A 22,387-nucleotide genomic window follows, 5' to 3' on the forward strand; every position below is an offset into this window, starting at 1 on the left:
ATATAGATATTCTTAAAATAAGAAGAAGGAACTTGGCAACAACTCGAAAGATTTACGACGTTATTCCGGGTCTACACTTTTACTTTGAAACGCTCTGACCTTCATTTGATACTATTCAGTATCTATATCCCCCTTAGTACAGCCACGTACAAAGTTAGCACCCGTTAACAACTGTTCATCCTCGTCAGAACAGTTACACGTAGTTGATACTCAATAATAATTGTTTGGAGTTTTATAACTTACATGCTCGTCATTTTTCACGCTGGGTTTATGAGAAGGACTTCTATGTTAAGCTACACATATATTCTTTTAGTATCTAAACAAAGAAAAAACCTTTTGTATTTAATGATACAAATACTATATTAAAACGAATTTAATCCACAGTTTTATTGTCATAAAGCTTTTTTTGATTTACTTATTATCTGTTTAAAATTATTATGTAAATATGAAATCAGACAACATTATTGGAGGTATATAACTGCAACACTTCATAGCAAAATGTTACGTTTGAAAATAAGGTTTGTTTAATGGCAAATATAGTAGTATAGAAACAGCTAATGTACATGTCCTGTTAGAAATTTTAGTTAGAATATTGGGCAATTTTTTCATTACATCCAAAGTTTTCTAACAGGAGAATTACAGTTAATCTAGTTTGTCACGGGAAAAGTCAAGTATATTTTTTTCCTTCCATGAAACAAATCTATAAAGTTGGTTATTCAATGAAGCCTAAGATTTCCCTTCAGGTCGAGAACAAATTACCATAGAATAACTTTTGTTCAGGCTGTTGAATGCAGCTGCTGAAACAGCTTCGGGGAACGTTTATATAAATGAAATTCTATACCAAGCTCATAGTCCAAAGCGGGGAATCCGCACTATTCAATAGTAACCTCAGTACGCATTTTACGCAGCGACGGGAACATAATTTAACGTGCATTAATAAGCACATTGTGCTAATAATTAAAATATGTATTAAAAATGTTGAGCTGTTCTTCTTCGTAAAATAATTATAATGTGTAAAAGCGCGTTTAAACATTAGAAAAGTTTAACTAAGAACACAAAAAACACAAGCAAGATTGGATGCAATGATGAAAGAGAATTGTTTTCTTTGATTATTGAGTCATAATAACTGAATTATTGTTGAATCTATTCAATTATTAAACAGACTTAAGAAAGTGTAAACAATTACTTTAACAATGTGTGTAAAAATGGATCGTTTCATTACCCAATTTTTATGATGAGATTGTGTTTCATTGGACATCTATGAAGACTTTTTGTTGTTGTTTTGGAATTTCGCACAAAGCTACACGAGGGCTATCTGTGCTAGCCGTTCCTAATTTAGCAGTGTAAGACTAGAAGGAAGGCAGCTAGTCATCACCACCCACCGCCAACTCTTGCGTTACTTTTTTATCGAAAAGTTGGATTGACCGTCACATTATAACGCCCCCACGGCTGGGAGGGCGAGCATGTTTGGCGCGACTCGGGCGCGAATCCGCGACCCTCAGATGACGAAGCGCACGCCTTAACGCGCTAGGCCATATCAGGCCCTCTATGAAGACAACAAAGCAATACATTAGACATAATGAAAGAGGGTTTTGTTCGTTTGGGTTTTCCAGCCTGTTTGTTCTTATCCAAATTAATTCTTTATACTTCCTTAATTTTTATCATACTATTTACAAATTTTAAGACCTTAAGTTATGTTCTCATTATTTCTCTCTGAACTTAACACTTAAACAGTTTAAAAATAAAAATTAAACAATTTGACGACAGGTCTTAAAATTTATAAATAATTAGATTAAAAACGATTTGACGAAAGGTTTTATTTAAGTAATTTGATAAAAACCAATTTGACGAAAGGTCTTAAAATGTATACATAATTTGATTAAAAAAAAGATTTAACGGAAGATTTTAAAATTTATAAATAATTTGATTTCAAATACGATTTGACAAAGGTCTTAAAATGTATACATAATTTGATTAAAAAAAAGATTTAACGGAAGATTTTAAAATTTATAAATAATTTGATTTCAAATACGATTTGACAAAGGTTTTAAAATTTGTAAATAATTTGCTTAAAAACAATTTGATGAAAAGTCTTAAAACTTTCAAAAAACAATTTGAAAGGAATGAGGGGGCGCTAAAATTTCTGATCATTTTTTCAAGTTCGTTTACTCTAGGCCTCCGGTGAGAGGGCGGTAAGTCCTCAGATTTTCAATGCTAAAACAAGGCGTTTGTTTCTTCTTAGTAAGCACAGACCCGATTGTCTAAAGTGACTTTGCTATTAGAAAAACACAGACTCGAAAGGCAAAATAGAAATTAAAATGAAAAAGTGTTTATGGACGACATTTCCAATTTGTATGCTAAGAATAAATATTAATTTATTAATTACATTTATTTCAACACTTTAATTTTTTTCTTTTTATAATCATTATCTGAAAAAAAAAAATGAAAACTTGGGACTTGTCACTAGAAAACACATCTCTCTTTAGGTTAATCGCCCATCACTTTAACACAGCTAAGGTTATATCGTTTTGTATGTTAGCATTATTATTGTTATACTTCTTACATGATTTAAAGTTGAGTGATTTATTTGATTTTGATATAACCGAATGTTGATTTAGAAAAATATTAGTTTATATCTTATTAATTGCACTTGACGAGCACGTGTTGTGAGAATGAGTATTTGCTTATTTGAAGATATATCAAGAGCTACTATTGAAACTTAAACATGTATAAATTATTTCAGTGTTCTCAGACATTAGCTCTTCCTATAAAATGAAGTACAATGGAAAACTGTTGAAGAAAGTGACAGTGAAATGTAGTCCTCGTAAAACATCAAAGCCCGCCATTAATGATTTAAATGATTTCGGGCACGGCATGGCCAGGTGGATTAAGGCGTTCGACTCGCAATCCAAGAGTCGCGTGTTCGAATCCCCGTCGCACCAAACATGCTCGCTCTTTCAGCCGTGGGGGCGTGATAATGTGACGGCCATTCCTACTATTCGTCGGTAAAGAGTAGTTCAAGAGTCGGCGATGGGTGGTGATGTCTACCTGCCTTCCCTCTAGTCTTACACTGCTAAATTAAGGACGGCTAGCGCAAATAGCCCTCGAGTAGTTTTGCGCGAAATTAAAAAAAACAACAAAACAAACAATTAAATGATTTTGTTTTTTTCTACCTTTCATTGTGTTTTACAGATGAATGTGTGTGGCTTAAAATAACTCTAAAATGGAAGAACCTGGGTCCTAAATTAATAGAGCAGTCATGAATGTGATTAAATTGACTGCTCTGAGCAAACATTGTATCCAATAAGGTTAAAAAACAACATGAAAACTGGTATCAACACCTATAACAGAATAAGAAAAAAATACACCTTCGTACTGAATGCGACTTGCGCATCTGTCGTATTTATCTTTCTTTCTTATTATCATTGAAACATGTACATATGTGAAACTGAAGTCAGAGTAAAGTATGTCGTCGTCGTTAACCGTTATTTTAATAGTAAGGATACTTTTAGCAAAAGGGTGGACTGGCATGGCTGTGTGGTTAGGGTAATCCACTTGTAACGTGTAGGTCTGGGGTTGGAATCTCCATCACACCAAACATTTCGCCCTTTCAGGCATGGGATCATCGTAATGTTACTGTCAATCTCACTATTCATTGGTAAATTTGTAGCCCAAGAGTTGGGAATGGGTGGTAATAACTAGCTGCCTTTCCTCTAGTCATACACTGCTAGATTAGGAATGACTAGCGCAGATAATCTCCGTGTAGCTTTGCGCGAAATTCATAAACAATTCTAACAGAAGAAAATTGTAATAATTTTATAACCTAATAATAAATATACTACGTGATTAATTCCATAATACGAAATATGTTTATAAGTACTTTTCTTTCAACGTTAGCAAATAAACAACCAATTACATTGGTGCAAGTGGAGTCGTTACTTCAAATCAAAAGCAACTGAAGTACGTACGTAGATTAAGACAACATTAAAGGTTCCGTGTTACTAACAATATACTCTAAAAACAAGTAAATTAATAAATAGCCATTTAAACAGTTTCTTTTAGTGTTAGTTTTGAACTTTTACTGCTACCTTTCAAGTTTAGTGGATATTTACTTTAAAATGTGATTTAAAATAATGATATTTTTACGCACGACTAGACGCGTTGTTGATGAGAAAATGTACTGATAAAAAATACGCATGTCGTAAATCTAATTATCTCAGTGTAATCTCAAAGCAGGATCATCAAACGGTGCAATTCATACGTCATCGCACTATCATATATCACAGGTTCCAGAGTGTTTTGATATAGTAGCCCTTGTATGTTTTTTAGAGCTATGCTATTTATTCTGGTTAGTTGTTCATGGGCACTTTTCAGTGTTCGTTATTTTGATAAACGGTATGATAGTGCACCTCCAAAATATTCTGCTTGAAGTGTCGTCAACGAAAACAAAATTATTTGTGTGGAAATTTAATCACTTATATATCATCGTCTATGATATATAAAGAAAGGATATTGTTTGTTCTTCTATTCCATGTTGAGAAACAGACAATCAAACAAGGTACTACTAAGCGTAAATAGCTCCCGTGTAGCTTTGAGCGAAATACAAAACAAACAAGGTGCTACTGTAGTCATAATCGATAGTTTATTGCTCTTAGTCTGATTTCGGAAACAGTTTGCATTCAGCTGTCCAGAATGACTGAAACATAAGTTGAAAGTGTGTGACTTGGTTTATCTAAGACCTCCATTACAATCTTCATTAACCAACCACCAAGTTTGGGTTTGAGTCTGTATTTTTTGTAGAGGTCATTTTCCCTAATTTTATTTTGTCTTCCAGATGTAGTCTATACAGAACGCGCCCTAAGGAAAAATAGTTATTGCTTAAACAGGTTAATATTACGTAAAGTCCTACTATTACTTTAGGCCCAGCATGGCCAGGTGGTTAGGGACGCTCGACTCATGATCTGAGGGTCCTGAGTTCGAATCTCCGTCACACCAAACATGCCCTATTTTCAGCTGTGGGGGGGCGTTGGTAAAAGAGTAGCTCAAAAGTTGGCGGCGGGGAATCTTCCTTTAGTCTTACACTGCTAAATTAGGAACAGCTAGCGCAGATAACCCTTGTGTAGCTTTGCACGAAATTCAAAAATGAAAAACAAACCAACTATTACTTTAAAAACAATTCTTAAAAATGCTGTATTCTGAGAGATGCAAACAAGTGTCTTGTTAGCTGCAAAACTATATGTATATATTTCAAAAAAAATCTTCAGTGTTAGAAGTAACAAAATTAATAATAACTTTGAACTTCAATTGAGAAACAAGAAGTTACTATTCATATTGAAACAATTATGGAAAGACCTATCCAGATAAGGTATTTTAATAAAACTGCACAATTAGATTAAACAGATACTTAATTTATATTTGTATCTTAGATTTTAATTTAAAGCAATTAAAGTTCAGAACTTGTAATATACTTATTAAACTTCGCTTTATAAATTACGTAATAAATGAACTTTACTTCCCATTTTGCGTTATAGCTCGTCCCGGCATGACCAGTGGTTAGGACATTCAACTCCTAATCTGAGGGTCGCTGGTTCGAATCCCCATCACATCAAACATGTCCGCCCTTTCAACTGTGGGGGCGTTATAACGTGACAGTTAGTCACATTATTCATTGGTAAAATAGTAGCCCCAGGTGGGTGGTAATGACTAGCTGCCTTTCCACTTGTCTTACACTACTGAACTAGAAACGGTTAGTTACTATAGTTCCGTGAAATAGAGACTGATTTATATAACAAAGTAATTAATTCACAAATCGTGTTACAACGTTAATGACGTAAATATAAAAGCATTAGTCTTTCCAATAATAGTTTTCAAAGTCAACTGACACTAGATTGATATTCCTCAATTTGCTACGCACACAGTTAAATGTCCTGAGAGAATTAGTTCTATAATCTCTAATATATATATATATAAATGTATACTACTGATATTAGTATTTCAGAACAGGATCTGTTCATTATTCTTTCTCTGAGTTCAATTTTCGAATACAATTTATTTGATAAAGTTAACTAATAACAGGTACCATGGAGTCATATGTTTGTACATACAGGTATAATATTAAGTAATAATTCGTCTGCGACACTCGTGTAACGGTCTTGTAAATTAAAACTACTTGATATGGAAGAAGTGGATTGTTCAGTTTATTATTCTAGGTGGTAAAGCGTACAGTAAATAGCTTGGTAAGTCTTTAAATGAAAGCTTGTAATAAGTATACGTAGTTTATTAAGTATTTAAATGAAAGCTTGTGATAAGTATATGTAGTTTGTTAAGTATTTAACTTTAAAGTTGTTGTAAGTGTACGTACTTTGTTAAGTATTTAACTTTAAAGTTGTTGTAAGTGTACGTACTTTGTTAAGTATTTAACTTTAAAGTTGTTGTAAGTGTACGTACTTTGTTAAGTATTTAACTTTAAAGTTGTTGTAAGTGTACGTACTTTGTTAAGTATTTAAATTAAAGCTTGTGATAAGTATATGTAGTTTATTAAGCATTTAAATGAAAGCTTGTGATATGTAGTTTGTTAAGTATTTAAATGACACCTAGTGATAATTATATGTACTTTGTTAAGTATTTAACTTACGAGTTCTTGTAAGTGTACATAGTTTGTTAAGTATTTAAATGAAAACTTGTGATACGTATATGTAGTTTATTAAATATTTAAATGAAAGCTTGTGATAAGTATATATATTTTGTTAAGCATTTAAATGAAAGCTTGTGTTAAGTATACGTAGTTTATTAAGTATTTAAATGAGAGCTTGTGATAAGTATACGTACTTTGTTAAGTATTTAAATGATAGCTTGTGTTAAGTATACGTAGTTTATCAAGTATTTAAATGAAAGCTTGTGATAAGTATACGTAGTTTATCAAGTATTTAAATGAAGCTTGTGTTAAGTATACGTAGTTTATCAAGTATTTAAATGAAAGCTTGTGATAAGTATACGTACTTTGTTAAGTATTTAACTTACAGGTTGTTATAAGAATACGTAGCTCAATAAGTCTTTACATTTCTGATTACGATAAGTATACAGGGTTTACTAAGCCTTGAATTACTGGTTGTGGTAAATATAAATTGTTTGATAAACCTTTGAAGTAGAAGTTGTGATAAGTATCTATACATATTTAGTTTGACAAGTCGTTAAACTAATTGTTTGAACAAGCACACATAGTTTGGTAAATCGTTAAATTACTGGTAAGTGTACGTTGTGTGGTAAGTCTTTAAATTACTGATTGTGATAAATATACATGGTTTGGTAAGTTTAGATTAGTCTGAGCAATAGGTATACATCAGTTTGTTCGGTAAGTATAGATTACTAATTTGTAAGCTGATAAAAGAGTTGAAGAAAAATGACCACCTAATGCTTCAACCATAAGAATAATTTTAACTTCACGCTTTGAAAGACTAAATCGGATAAAGGTACTTATATATAGACGTTAGTTTACGGCAAGTACAACTGTTGTTGAAACCTGTTTTTCTTGTTGATATTTCTTTCAAAGAGAATGATAAAATCGTAGTACCAAATTCCCCTAAATTAAGTATCATGGTAAAGAACTCATAACTTGGGGTTCCTTTGTACCAAAGTGCTTAAATCATGTTGGTAATACCTTAAACTAGAAGCCAGAAAGCTGTGTATACTTGAGTCATGTTGGTAGTACCTATAATTAGAAGCCAGAAAACTTTGTTTACTTGAGTTATGTGGGTAGTACCTTACACTAGAAACCAGAAAACTCTGTATATTTGAGTCATGTTGGTAATACTTTAAACTAGAAGCCAGAAGGTTCTGTATAATAAAACCTTTCAGGAGTAAGCAATGTGAAAATAATAAATTTTGAAATCGTTATTTACAACTAATTTTTATAACTGAAAGAAATTCTCAGTTCTGTTTTATGACACGTTTTTCAAATTGATCAAAATCCTCTGTTCCATTCTATGTTACGTTTTCTAATCTGTTAAAAATCCTAAGTTATATTCTGTGTCATATAATATGTTTATGTATTTTCTTTAGGGTTAAGCAATTCTAATATATCTAGATGCTTTAAAATTACCAAACATTATTATCTGTCCTGTTGATCAGTTGATCACTAACTCCCAGTTATCTATGTTGACTGTTAGTTTAATTGTTCCATTAACGATTTTTTTTTTCATGCATCAACAGCTCTTTAGGCGCTTTTCGTATTATTTTCTTTTCTAATTCTCGATTACTCTATTATTAGATTAATTCAAGAAAATCCGCAATTTTACATTTTTAGTCGTTGATACACAAACATCAGACGTAGTGCACACAACTCATTTTAAAAATTCAAAATTTTAATTACGTTACGTTTTGCATGCACAGCACTGTCTCGGAGTTTTTATTTTCCAGATCTATCTAAGTTTGTAGTTTAAGAACCTAGGGTGATTAATCAAAATGATTTTGATCATTTAATGATTTGAGTTTTATGCATTGGTTGAACAAAAGATACGGCGGATGTTTTACACACTGTTATGTTTTATCTATTTTAGGTGCTCTATCCAAGTATAAGTCGACGTAAGAAGAATGCATGACCACTTTACCTTGAAGTCATATATCTCCGAAATTCTAGTGCTAAGTTTCATTTACTGAATTGTATAAAAAAAATTTCGTTTTCCTCTGTTTTCTTTTTTAATTTTCCTGATTAGAAAATTTCGCGAAGTTTCCTTATCTTATTTACTGCATCGAAATAGGTTTTTCTTGTATTGATATGAGCAGAAGCCACAAACAGCACACCTACTCCTTCTGACTAGATAGTGTACAAATAATTAGAAAGTTACGAAGCACACCATTGAAAACTGAAAGTAACTAACTTAAGAAAATTTGTTTGAAAACAAAAATCAAATTACACAAGATTTCATTTATATGTTTTTCATTTGTGATAAACTTCGTGCTGTGATTTGTTTCCTTCCTTAAGATTATTTAACGAAAGAACTGAAATAGGCTTTTGTTTTGTATGGTTAGTTTAAATTCCGAGCAAAGTTTTTTTTATGTTTTTTTAGCAAAGCCATATTGAAGTATCTGTTATGCCTGGTATAAAATCCCGGAGTTTAGCATTGTAAGTCTATAAACTTATCACTGTTCTACCAAGGGGGCTTTTCACGAAAATTGACTTTATGAAATAAAATTTAATTTATTTTTTATAGGTTTGATTTGTTTTGAATTTCGCGCAAAGCTACACGAGGGCTATCTGCACTAGCCGTTCCTAATTTATCAGTGTAAGACTAAAGGGAAGTCAGCTAGTCATCACCACCCATCGCCAACTCTTGGGCTACTTTTTTACCAACGAATAGTGGGATTGGCCGTAACTTTATAAGGCCTCATGGTTGAAAGGGCGAGCATGTTTGGTGTGACAGGGATTTCAACCCGCGACCCTCGTATTACGAGTCGAGTGCCTTAACCACCTGGCCATGCTGGGCTTTATTATTTATAGCTTTTAGTCTTGTCTATAGCAATAATTTAAAACATGAACATTATTTTAGTGTCAGCCAACAACGATTTAATATGTTAATTTTCAAATACTGTTTGCAATAGAAATACAAAACATACACATTACTTTACATTGTTGTGATCAATAAAGATTGAACTTTATTCTCATATTTTCTAAAACATACTGTAAAAAATAGTCTTTCAGTCAGTGTTTGTTATTTTGAAATGTATTTATTTTTATAAGAGTTGGGGTTAATTCAGCAAACAAATAGTACATAGATAAATCAAAGATACGGATGTAAATTATCGCACCTGCCGATTTTAGTAAACTGAACTCTCGTATACTTTAATTCTGAAAATGTTGTGAGTTTTGCATAACTGAGTTTGGAGATATTTTATTACACTGGGTATAGAATATAATATTTTTTTTCGTGGCCTAATTTCGTTATGTGTAAGAACACTGTTCATCAAGTGTGTGCTTATTTTTAGCACAAAACTATACAGTGGGTAGTCTGCGCTCTATTCACTGAATGAACTCGAACCTTGGACCTTAGTGATTTAATTTTGTTAAATAATTGTTGACTCACCGTACATCTCGTACTGGGGTCTTGAAAAATAAATACCTTCAGAACCTTACTCTCTTTTATTCTCACAAGTAATCATAAAATGCTAATTTAAAAGTAAAACTCTCTAGGCACATAATTTTTTTTTAAGTACAGTATAATAATTCATAAACATTTTGCTGCATTATTTAGCAGTTTTGATCAAGTTATACCTTTTTATCGTACTTGTAATCGTTTATAGCAAAATGTCATGGTCGACGGGAGCGCAAACATAAAATAACATTAAAGGACAACAAGGAACCTTTCGTACTATCTCGTTTGGCCTATTCATTAAATGAAACTAAATAATCACCTCAAAGCTATCCTTCATCATACAAATACTGACCAAGCTTTTCCTTTAATTCCCTTGAATAAGCTGTATCTACTGCATCTAAAGGACCATCTTTTTAGAAAAATAAAGCTTTCTTAGCTGAATAATATTTATTTTCTGCTTAAATGTATACATGTGTCCCTGAGTTTTATCATTCTCACCATTGAGTAAGAAAAAAAAATGAGGCCACAACATTATCAATTCTAATAATAGTTTTAAACATTTCAATCAAATCAGCTAACTCTTTTTATGAGGAAACAAGTATAGAGACATTAATCTATCGTCTTACGATAATCTTTCCATCCCAAGTGTCGTTCTACTAGCCCTCCTCTGAATCCATTCCAATAATTGAGTGTCCTTTATGAAGTAACTTCATTTCATATCTATCGAAAGAATGCAAAAAAGTACAATTATTTAGAATCTATAGAATACTCACTGTTAAAATAATTTCAAAATGTTTATTCTGCTCTAAGCATGTATTGATCAAAATAACAAAGTATCATAATTTAACTCAATTTTTCTTTGTTATCATAAAGTATTACGAACACTTTTTAATTTCTGAGGTAAATCAAAACCTTAACATGTCTAATAAACAGTTGAATACCTAAGTTCAACTGTATCTTTAAAAAATATATCAATACTTGAGTTTTATTAAAGTTTCTTGTTTTGGTGTGGAACCTTTTCTAATATGCTAATATAAACAGGATATTTAAAACATGTATGATTTCCAGTTCGTTCCTTCACTTGTCTCTAATGGGAAATAAAATAGCTTTACATAGCTACTTCCTTTAAAAGTCTGATCTATAAAAATATTCTTTAATATTTACTTAACCAGCTTTCAAGACTCTGATAATGATGGAGCAATCTTTAAATCTGTGTTTTGTGTGTGTATGTGTAAAAGAGCTGCATACCTTTTTTCATGAATCAAAGAAACAAAATTGCACATATAAAAACTTTAATCGTTCTTTTAATGAAAACATAAAAAGTTACATCTAGTTTAATAATTTAATCCATCTAAAGTAGTTTTGGTGTTCGTACGTTATTCATATTTCGAACAGATCAGTATAATTCCATATGTTTATATTAGACACGATTTTGGAACATTGAACTGGAAATACTAAGAGTGAAATGTAATGAAGTAAGAAATTTATAAAGACAAATCAAACGTTTTCTATTTTTATTGAGTGGTACAGTCAACTGTTCTATCCTTTTAATGAACACACACGACAGAAATTACTGCGCAATATACAGTAAAACAGTCCTACGTTTTTTCGATTGCATAATATACTTTAATATTTTATCAGTTGGCGTAATGTAATCAAATTTAAAATTGATTGTTTCGCCAAGATAGTCCCTATACTTATATATTACATAATGAAACTTAACCTTTTGTCATTATCACCAGATATACCTAACCTTTCAACAGTATAATGAAATATAACGTCTTTTCAGTTTCACCGAGTCTAAAAATTCATCATTTTTTTCTCTCGCCAAAATAAATTTAATCTCTCTGTAGTATAAGATAAATTTAAAGTTTTATCACTTAAAACTTGTTCATTGTTGCATATGCAGAATATCTATGGTTACAACGTGTCACCAGCTTAAGTTAACATCATTAGGTACAACAACTACAAGAAGCATATCTGTGATAAAGATAATATGAAAAACTAGCGGAAGGATACACTGGTATGCGATTGGTTGAGATTAACAAGACTGCAAGACGTAGAAAGATGTTGCAAACAGTCAAACAATTAATGTTTAGCTTTAAAGGCTATATAATAACATTTTAAATGTTTATCAGCTTCCCTAAGTCAGACCTTATTATTTTATATCGTATTTTGAAACTTAACATATTTTCAGAACATCCAGATAGACCAAAGCTTACTACATTATATGATAAAATTTATAAGTTGTCAGTTTAGCCAATATAGACGTAATCTTTTTATATGGCCTGATGTTTGAAACGCTCGATTCACAATCTACGTGTCGCGGGTTTGAATCCCTGTCACCGAACATGCTCGCCTTTTCAACCGTGGGGGCGTTATAATGTGACGGTCAGTCCCACTTTTCGTTAGTAAAAAAAATAGTCCAAGAGCTGGCGATGGGCAGTGTTGACTAGCTTCCTTTCTTCTAATCTATTGCTGCTAAATTAGGGATGGCTAGTTTAGAAAACAAACCAACCTTTCTATATTCTCTGATAACATTTCACATTTTGAAAGTTTCACCACACTAAACCCAGCGTTTTTGTATTATAGAATGAAATTTAACATTTTCTCAGTTTTCGCAAGACCTAACCATTCTATAGTTCTTCGGTGGGTTAAGGGTTAGTTTAATGACTTGTAAGATTAAAATCTAAAGTTAAATTCTAAGCAGTGAACAAAGCGCAGATAGTCTATTGTGTAGATTTACACTAAAACAAATATACCTATTTTGCTCTATTATATGAAAAGAAACTTAACAGTTTTCCAAAATAGACCTAATCTAGCTTTATTACATGGTACAATATACCATTTCTATATTCACCAAATCAGACCTAACCTTTCTCTATTATGTGATGAAATATAATGAAATTTCACCATGAAGTATGAAACATTTTCTAAAAAAAAAAGCTGTATTTAAATATTGTACCATAATTACAGACATTGACTAAACCTTTTCTATATCCAATTATTGTATCAATTTAACCAAATAAATCATGCTTCTCTGTTAAAGTGTAAGTAACAATAAAATTTTCAAAATTAAACACAGTATAAACAGTAATAACATTGTCTCTTCACTTTTTATGTTGTTTATATTATACAAAAGTATTTTGTTGTCATTTTTGGATTTGACATTAAATTAGTTTTCTAGAAAAAATTCTCGTTAAATCTTATCTATCCCTTGAGGAAAGTAGTTATGAATCATCGTTTGTTTTTAATAAGCAAATTAGTAGCTGTTTTTGGAGTCTGGCATGTTCTGGTGATTAAGGCGTTCGACGCGCAATCTGAGGGTGCAATTTGAATCTCCGTAGCCTAACATGCTTGTCCTGTGTTGTTGTCGACTGGGCTGGCCACATGGCTATAAAAAGTCTTAGCGTATACAAATACCGGCCGACCCCAGGCGAGTTGGGATTACGGTTGTTACGGTGAAGAAGCAGCTGTCCTGGAATTCTCTAAAACTCCCTGTTGTATGAGTACAAGGCTATCTCATTTGAAAGCTTAACCCTTTAAGTATCATGTCACTTAATGTTTATTACGTAATTACAGCATACTTTTTTTAGTAATGTTGTAAAGTTAACAAGGCGTGATAAATTATTGTTTAAAACTCATATACTGGGTAAATTGATATGTAAACTTATATAAGGAATTTTCTCTACGTTAAAAAGTGTAGAGATAAGGCGTGATAATTATTGTTTCGTTGCGAATGCTGTAAAATTAACAAGGCGTGATAAGTATTGTTTATACGTTGAATACTTGGTTTCAAACTTTTAAATAAAGAGTTATATTCTGGTTGTTTAAATAGTTTACATATAAACGTCTCTAATACTATGTGCTGCTAATACCCATGTTTAACTAGACCTAAAAATAAGGGTTAGAGAAAATAATGGGACCTGACCATATAAGTTTAATAGGCCACAACATTCCCACACTTTTGTGCGACTCACTGACGTCACATGGAGTTGCTCTAATCTCTTCCCAAAAACCTCGTTCTCAAAGTACTCTAAGATGTAGGTCGATTCATGACCTAATGAATAAACTAGAGAAGTAAATAAATATTTTATAACACGTGATCTTAAGTGTCAGCCTGCTTTTGTAACTGACTGCTTATGTAAAGCATTGAATAGATGTGTTAGGCAACTTTACATTATATTTAAATACGTGTATAAATATGCAGCGAAAATCAGAGAAAGAAGTGTTTCATTTGAAATTCTATCCATTAATAATATAAATCATTATGAAATATGTTATCTAAGTGCTGAAAATTTCAGAACACGTATTATTACATTTTACAACAGAAAAATTCAAAGAGTAACTGTTATAAAAGGCTTTTGATATACGGTTTTGCTTAACATTCAAGAGTTAATGGCAAATTAATAAACGAAAATGTGTGAAATGTAAAAGGGGAGTTTAATACAGTTACTTAATGTGTTTCAACTATGTTGAAAAACATTGTAACATTTGAAGTTGGTTATATATTTATTGTTTTTAAGTTATACCTTATACTAATAACTCATCAATTCAATCACCAATAATTATTACACTGTGACCAATCGATAGTATAAATTAATTCAAAAGTAAAAGCTACAGAATAAAAGTATAAAAATAAACAAACATATTATCCTAAAAGCCCTTAACTTTAAGTTGTTAGATTTCATGCAAAGCCAATCAAGGTCTATATCTGTTAACCGTCCTTAATTTTGAAGCAATAGATTAGAAGGAAGGAAACTGGTCAACATTACTCACTGCCAAATCTAAGGATACTCTTGTAAGATTGAGTATTTGGGTTTGGCTAGTAATTTTATAACTCATCTATGGCCCTAAAGTGTAGAATGCGGTTTTGTTTTTTTTTATTTTAGCTAAAGGGACGCGAACCACAGAAGCTCAGTCCCAAACGTTAAGCACACCCAGATAAATCTTAAGCATTTAAATCTTAAACAAACAAACAATAACACTAAAAACAGGGTTTCGGAACACGTGGTGAGCACAGAACATATAGCCCGTTGTATAGTTTTGCGCTTAACAACAACAAAACCTTTACTGTACTCTAGAACACAAAGTCAATAAAATATATATAATATTTATAATGGGAAACATATTGCCAGGTAGCAAATTTTACTATAATGTTTTGTAAGGTTTGTGCTGCATAATACCACACTGTGTTTGTCAGGCAAAATAAACATTTACGTATCTTTGAAATATAGTTTGTCATCTGTAGATAACTACTATTGAATAAGTATAATGACAATACAGAGCCATAACTTGACTAACTAGTTTAAAGCATTTTTTTCCCATTTCACGAAACATAACACATGAAACATTGGATGGTGTGAACACAAACACCCATGTTACAGCTTTAATCTTGCCTTTTTTAATGAATAAGAGCAAAAAAAACTATTAGTTCAAATTTATGATGTTTATTTATATATAATAATGTGTTCGGATACACGTTACAGTTTATTTTGTTGATATTTTTCCACGTGTGTTTTTTGTTTCACCTCCAATCAAAATTATAGAATTCTTGGTAGAAATCCTCAAAAGATAATGTATACTGATATAAACAAGTATTCAAACTTACAAAAGCAATCGCTAAATTGTTGTACCTTAACAAACTCAATAACATTGTTTCTGATTTTGTCTTGTTAAATTATCCCGTAAGTAATGCCCGAAAATTTAATACAGAAAGTGCATCATCATTTCTGTCTTTATAGAAGGATTTAATGACTAAAATGTGTTGTAGGACGTGTATAAAAATCTTCAGACAAATAAAAGAAACTAACCCAACTCCACATTTTCATATCATTAATCAAATAAACCCTTATGAAGATGGATGTCTCTGAGGACCACATTAGGCATATAATGATTTATGAGTTTTAAAAAAAAGGCAATAGAGCGGTATAAACTACATAAAACATTCAAGGTGTTTATGGTGCGGGGTCTCTCAATGAAAGAAAATGTCAAAGTGGCTTCAGAAGTTCAGGTCAGGTTACTACAGCTTAAATGATGTGCCATATTCAGGTTGTCCTGTTGAGTTTAATGATAACTTGCTGCTGACTGTACGTGATGAAGACTGTGCTGTAACAGTTGAAGAACTAACACAGAAGCTTAATTCAACCCATTCAACAGTTCATATGCAACAACTTGAAAAGGTGTTAAAACTTGGAAAATGGGTCCCCCATGCTTTGACAGAAGCCAACCTTAGAGTAAGAGTAGACATTTGCACTTTTCTGCATTCTCGTGAATGTAACTCATCTTTTTTGGACAGGCTAGTGACAGGAGATGAAAAATGGATGTATTATAAAAATGTTAAGCGCCGCAGACAATGACTCAGTGCAGGTAAACTAGCTAAAGCACAGCCCAAAATAGACCTTCAACCTAGGAAACTCTTGTTAAGCGTTTGGTGGGATATTGTTGGTGTGATCCACTTCGAGTTGCTGCCACTCAACGTAACCATTACATCAGACTTCTATTGTCAACAGTAAGAGCGCTTAAATGTTGCACTGAAAGAAAAGAGGCCTGCTTTAATTAATCGTAAAGGTGTTTTGTTACACCAAGATAGTGCACGGCCCCATACAGCAAGGATCACATGTGCAATGATTGAAGAGCTAGACTGGGAAAAACTTCCACATCCTCCTTACTCTCCAGACCTTGCCCAATCTGATTATCATCTATTCCGAAGTTTGCAGAACTATCTTGATGGAAAAGAGCTTAGAACACATGAAGATGTCAAACTACCCTCTCTACATTCTTTTCCTCCAAATCCCAAGAAGTTTATAGAACTGGTATTCAGAAGCTGATGAATCGTTGGCAGGAAGTAATTAATAATAGCAGAACATACATTATTGATTAAATAACATTCAAAGTGTTTGAAATCGTTTTTGTTTTTCTGAACCTAAAATCGGGCATTACTTAAGGGATGACCTGTTGGTTTTAATTGTTCTTGTTTTAATAGTCACACACTGGACTATCTTACATCATGTGCTCCAGCAGGAATCGATCCCCGGAGTTTAGTTTCGTAGTTCCGTAATCTTAACACTGAACCACTGGGGTACTAATTAGTTGTAAATGATTTGCTTCATATTGATAGTACCCTGCTGGTACAGCGGTAAGTCTTCGGATTTACAAAGCTAAAATCAGGGGTTCGATTTCCCTCGGTGGCTCTGCTTTGAGAAAACACACATATTCATAGATAAAAATCGTTAGCTTTGAATATAGTCATATATACAACACTGAAGATTATAACTATACAGACCCCTGCAATAATAAAGTTCAACCCTATTATTGTGTCCATGTCACATATATTATATTTATGGAACTTAGTACCACAGAAGTATTATTGTAAAATATTTTAACATCATAATCCACTGTTATTCATTCTGGTCCTAACTAAAAGTTTTATTTAAAATCGTCATTTCGAACTAAGTAAGCATACCTGAATGTTGTTTAATTACTTTAAACGTTTCGCTTCTGTGAATATTTTATTAAATATATTGATTGAAAAGAAGAGAACATAAGAGTTGAACATTTTCTACATTCTCTGAATGTACTGTTCTTGCTAAAGTTGTTTTTTATTACGTAATTGGTAAGCAATTTTCTAGTGATTAAAAGTGAACTCTTATCGCTAAAGTAATTTTAATAAACAATGACTTATTTATTATTGGGAACGCTCGCTTTAGTGAATTTTAATAGTCTGTATTCGGTGCGCGACCAATTTCTTGCGACATATACATAAGTATTACACATATACGTGTGTGTGTGTATTTATATAGAGAGAGATAAATAGATATATAGCCTTGTTTTTTTCACTAACTAATGTTGGTGTAACGCTTTATACACAAGCTTATAGAATATTTTGTAACTAAAAATGTAGAGATGGGCGTTAAAGTCACATCATACGATTTTCTTCACTAAAAACACATAAAGTCGGACTCGGAAATATGTTTTGTCATCAGCCTATTCTAAGTTGATATATTGCTGAATACTGAAGCGCCAAGCTGGTGTGAAAAACGGTCTATTACGTGATATTTAATTCGTTTTGATTGGAATAAATTGTCGTGTTCTATCGCAGAAATATTCTTACTCCTTAGTACCGATCTCAAATTTATGGGTGTTCGTTATAAAGATGGACACTTGATGGAGGTGGTTCCATAATTACTTATAAAGTTAACGAACAGTATTTCATTAAGACAGTAAGTACACTCTCAACCCCAGATAACAAAGAAGTACGTACCGGATATGACATGAAATACCGGATGCAACCTTCTTGCGAAATATTGGATAATAATTGGTTAGTATGTATATGTATATAACCCTCTAGTAAAGCAACACTGTATTCGTTAAAACAGGATATACATATACCTAGTTCATGCGGTTATAACAGTAGTTTTTGACGTAAAATATAATTTCAAAACTAATATTTCACTAATGTCTCTTCCAAGTAAATAAATTTTTAAATCTTCAGTTCTTACTGCAGTTTTTGAATTTTCCTGTACGTCTAAACAAAACGAAACGAAATGATATATGCTTAACTATCAGATCACAGTTGACCAGTGTTAGATGAACTAAAACTTTGATTGCTAAGCTATAGCTTGCTATTGCATTAAATTTATAAATGTGACTAATGAATTTGAGAGCGAAAACAATTAAGAATAAGCAACTTATTATTCAAGTGAATTGATTTGTTACTGTCCATTAAGAGTTTGTTAGGAGTTAAATCGCTGCTCTTGGGATTAAAATGTGCAACTGAGAACAATCGGATACATGTCGTTGGCCTTTGGCCGAAACGTTGGGAATTAACTAAGTTATTTTGTGTGTATGTGTGTGTTTATATATAAATTTGATTTTTTAGAAGTGAAGGCGATGTACATCTGATTTTACTTAAAACTGTGTTTCGATACTCATAGTGCACAACACAGATAACCCAGTTTTGTGTATAAAATCAAAGAAAATTTGCTTTATTTACTTGTTGGTCTGGCAGATAGGGAGCTCACGGTTTGAGTTTTTATCACCGAACATGGTCGCTTTTTCAACTATAAGAGCGTTATAATGTGACGGTCAATCCTACTATTCTGTTGTAAATATGTAACTCAAGAGTTCGCGGTAAGCGGTACTTACTAGTTCTCTTCCCTACATTTTATCATTGCTAAATTAAAAATTGCTAGCCCAAACGCCTTCCAGTAACTTCGCACAAAATTCAAACACAAACGAACACAATTTTCTTGTCATTTCGTTTAGTCTTATTTAACTTGTGTAAAGCTCTCTAGAGTGAGCACTAAGAGCATTAAAGCAGTTAGAGAGTGACAAAAACAACAACAAAAATTCATAGTTAAACATCTGATTGTTGGTCGATGCACTTACAAGTAAATAATTTGGGAAATAAGACTGTTAAAACAGCGCTATTCCTATTAAAGTAGAGCATTAGAAGAATTATGAATTAGACAATTTAACTACCAACTGTTTGAAAAATTAGGAGTTAGTCTGTTGAAATAGTTAATATAGATTATGAATTTGAAAAGTTTGAGTTAGTTAAGAATAAGGCTGTTAATTATACAGTTGAAACAATTACAGATTAGACTGTTGAAAAACAGATTATTAAAGTAACAAGACGTTGAAATATTAACGTAGCGACTTGAAACAGTTAAATGTCGATTGTTGAAATAGCTAAAAATTAAACTGACGTAGAGACGATTGTTAGAATAGTTAGAAAACAGGTTGCTGAAATATAAACTGTTGACATAAAATTATACATGGTTCAAAGGCTATAAAATGAGGTTTTCAACCAGATATTGTCAGTAGAGCGATGTTAGCTTATTGAAGTAGGGGTTCCTAGAACAGATGGAAATTATAGTGTTAAAAGTCAGTGAAATGAAATATTGGTAATAAAAAAAATAGGTTGAAAGTACTGAGCTCACCTTTGTGTCGTTATATAAAATATAAAATGATAACGCAACGTTATTAACAGAACAACGGAGTACTGTTGACTGCCTCCTGTTTAGTCTGCCAGATAGCTCTTGTTTAACTTCGCGCGAATTTCCAAAACAAACATATATGTAATTAAAGTAACAACATATATTCTAACTTTCAATCTTACACGTCACTTCCGCACAGTGTTTCAGTTCGATGTCGGAATTCTATATGACTTTTTTATGGATGTTATCATTTTTATTTTGTTATCCTTATGACTTCGGTTATTGTGATATTTTTATGGCAGTGATTCGAGTAAGGGAAAGCAGTTAGTTAGTACTACCCACCGCCAACTCTTGGACTACTCTTTAACAACGAAACGTGGGATTGACCATAAAGTTATGGTCTACACTTTAAAAGGGCGAACATGTTCGGTGAAAGAATTCGTTCGTAGCTTGCGAGTCGAGCACCTTAACCGCTATTTATATTAAACTGTATAATGGGTAGGAAGTGATACCAGAAAAATGTTAAATAAGTCTTCCCCAAGTATTTAACAATTCAGAAAATTATTTATAACACAAAGAAATAAATATATTTTCCAGAAGAATATAAAATTATAACAGTTAATTGTGAGAATACAAACTAATCTAAACAACAAATCTCTATTAGTTTCTGGTAGGTTTTGTTTTTGTTTTGTTTTCTTATAGCAAAGTCACATCGAGCTATCTGCTGAGTCCACCGAGGGAAATCGAACCCCTGCTTTTAGCGTTGTAAATCCGTAGACTTCGTTTCAGGTAGGAAAACAATAATACTTTTCATATGGTTTCACCATTCCTTCATCTTAGCCAGACAAAAAAAAAATTCGATATGTGTCGTTAATGTTTGTCTATGCTAAAACTTTCTTCTAAATAATTCTTAAACAAATTTACTAAAGATCTCTTAACACCACAATTATAATTTGTTTTAACACAATGGACCATCTGCTTTGCGTCCACCGCGGAAATTGAACCATGAATTCTAGCGTTATAGGCTTTCTTAAGATAACCACTGAGTCACCGTGAACCCGTAATCATAGGTTTTATCAAAGGTATCAAAGATGACTTTTGTTTGTTTTCAATTAGTATAATAAACAAACGATTTGTCTTTCTTTAAGTTTCATTTCATCAGAAAAAATGTGAAAAACCATATGGTTCTTTTTCATCTTTAAGAGTAATGCTGATGCTTTGAAAATGCACTCTATTTATCTAATACAGTAGCTGTACATCTTAAAAATAGATATGACAGAAACACATTGATCTATATTCTTGATTGCTAAACAGATACTGTGAACTACTTTTCAATTTGTATTGGTGTTGTACCTGACTCAACATATTAAACAATTTTGAAGTTACATGTGAAAATTACGAATTATTATCAATAATATAGTTTTTCAAGTTGGTATGTTATTATGTTTTCAATATTTCATTTAACCATGTTTCACATACATACATATGTTATTAGCAGAAAGTAAACAAACAAAAACTTTAAACTAAGTAAACTTTGAATACACTGTCATTAGGAGATCGTCATTAAATCTCTCTTTAAAAAATAAATGATAAATAAATCTGTTCACCAGCATAGTGTTAAGTCTGAAGGTATTACGTTCCTAGAACTATATAAAAATAAGTTTTCCTAAATATTCCTTAGACATTGCTGCGTTATTAATTAATCCAGTCAAGAACAGTTCCAGTGTATAAAACTGACCTTAAATTGGAAGGTCCAAGTATTTCATCATGACAATGTATTTATTATGTGGGGCTGGCAGATATACCTGAAAACTTATTTATATTATTATTTTTAAAGTAATGAAAAGCAACACGTCACTGCGATATACGATGCAAAAACAAAGAACGAATCGTAAAAACAAAACACAATAAATTTACGTACACAATAAACTGTTAAACTTGCTTTCTCAGTTAATAATGTATTTTGTGCCGCGTTCTCATCACATGTAATGTATCTTTCGGATTAACAAAGCTAGTGTATGTGTTCGTCCTTTATCAAGTTATTTCGGTATATAACTTGACATAATAACTCTGAGAACACAAAATACATTAATATGAGGAACAAAACTGTATTACTTCAGAAACCGGATATGCAGTAGTGCCTTTAGTGTCTTTTTACCATTCAATTATCTTGATGGGACAGAAAATATTCGATTTTTTTCATTCGTTTTTCAGGCGAGGCATGGCCAGGTGGTTAAGACACTCAACTCGTATAAGGGTCGCGGGTTCGATTCCCCGTCACACCAAACATGCTTGCCCTTTCAGCTGTGGGGGCATTATATGGGACAAGCAATCCCACTATTCGTTGGTAAAAAAGTA

The 22,387-nt window shown here is 32.1% G+C and overlaps 2 long non-coding RNA genes across 5 annotated transcripts in view; one reads left to right on the top strand and one right to left on the bottom strand.

The window, feature by feature from the left end:
* LOC143232067 (uncharacterized) overlaps window positions 1–20,223 on the bottom strand; it is a 65,315-nt gene extending 45,092 nt beyond the window's left edge. Inside the window, exons 1-3 of one of the 3 annotated variants that reach the window (XR_013017364.1) lie at window positions 20,033–20,223; window positions 10,715–10,808; window positions 3,198–4,857 (exon numbers count right to left, since the gene is read on the bottom strand). This is a non-coding gene — a long non-coding RNA (uncharacterized LOC143232067). Of the gene's footprint in view, window positions 1–3,197; window positions 4,858–10,714; window positions 10,809–20,032 lie in introns of those variants that run through there. The other 2 variants (XR_013017363.1, XR_013017365.1) reach the window with 2 other exon arrangements.
* Window positions 1–22,387, top strand: part of LOC143232066 (uncharacterized) — a 146,981-nt gene that overhangs the window by 102,209 nt on the left and 22,385 nt on the right. Inside the window, exon 3 of one of the 2 annotated variants that reach the window (XR_013017361.1) lies at window positions 20,732–20,818. This is a non-coding gene — a long non-coding RNA (uncharacterized LOC143232066). Of the gene's footprint in view, window positions 1–8,555; window positions 9,205–20,731; window positions 20,819–22,387 lie in introns of those variants that run through there. The other variant, XR_013017362.1, reaches the window with a different exon arrangement.

Source organism: Tachypleus tridentatus, chromosome 11 (assembly GCF_004210375.1).
Source record: "Tachypleus tridentatus isolate NWPU-2018 chromosome 11, ASM421037v1, whole genome shotgun sequence".
NCBI lineage: Eukaryota > Metazoa > Arthropoda > Merostomata > Xiphosura > Limulidae > Tachypleus > Tachypleus tridentatus.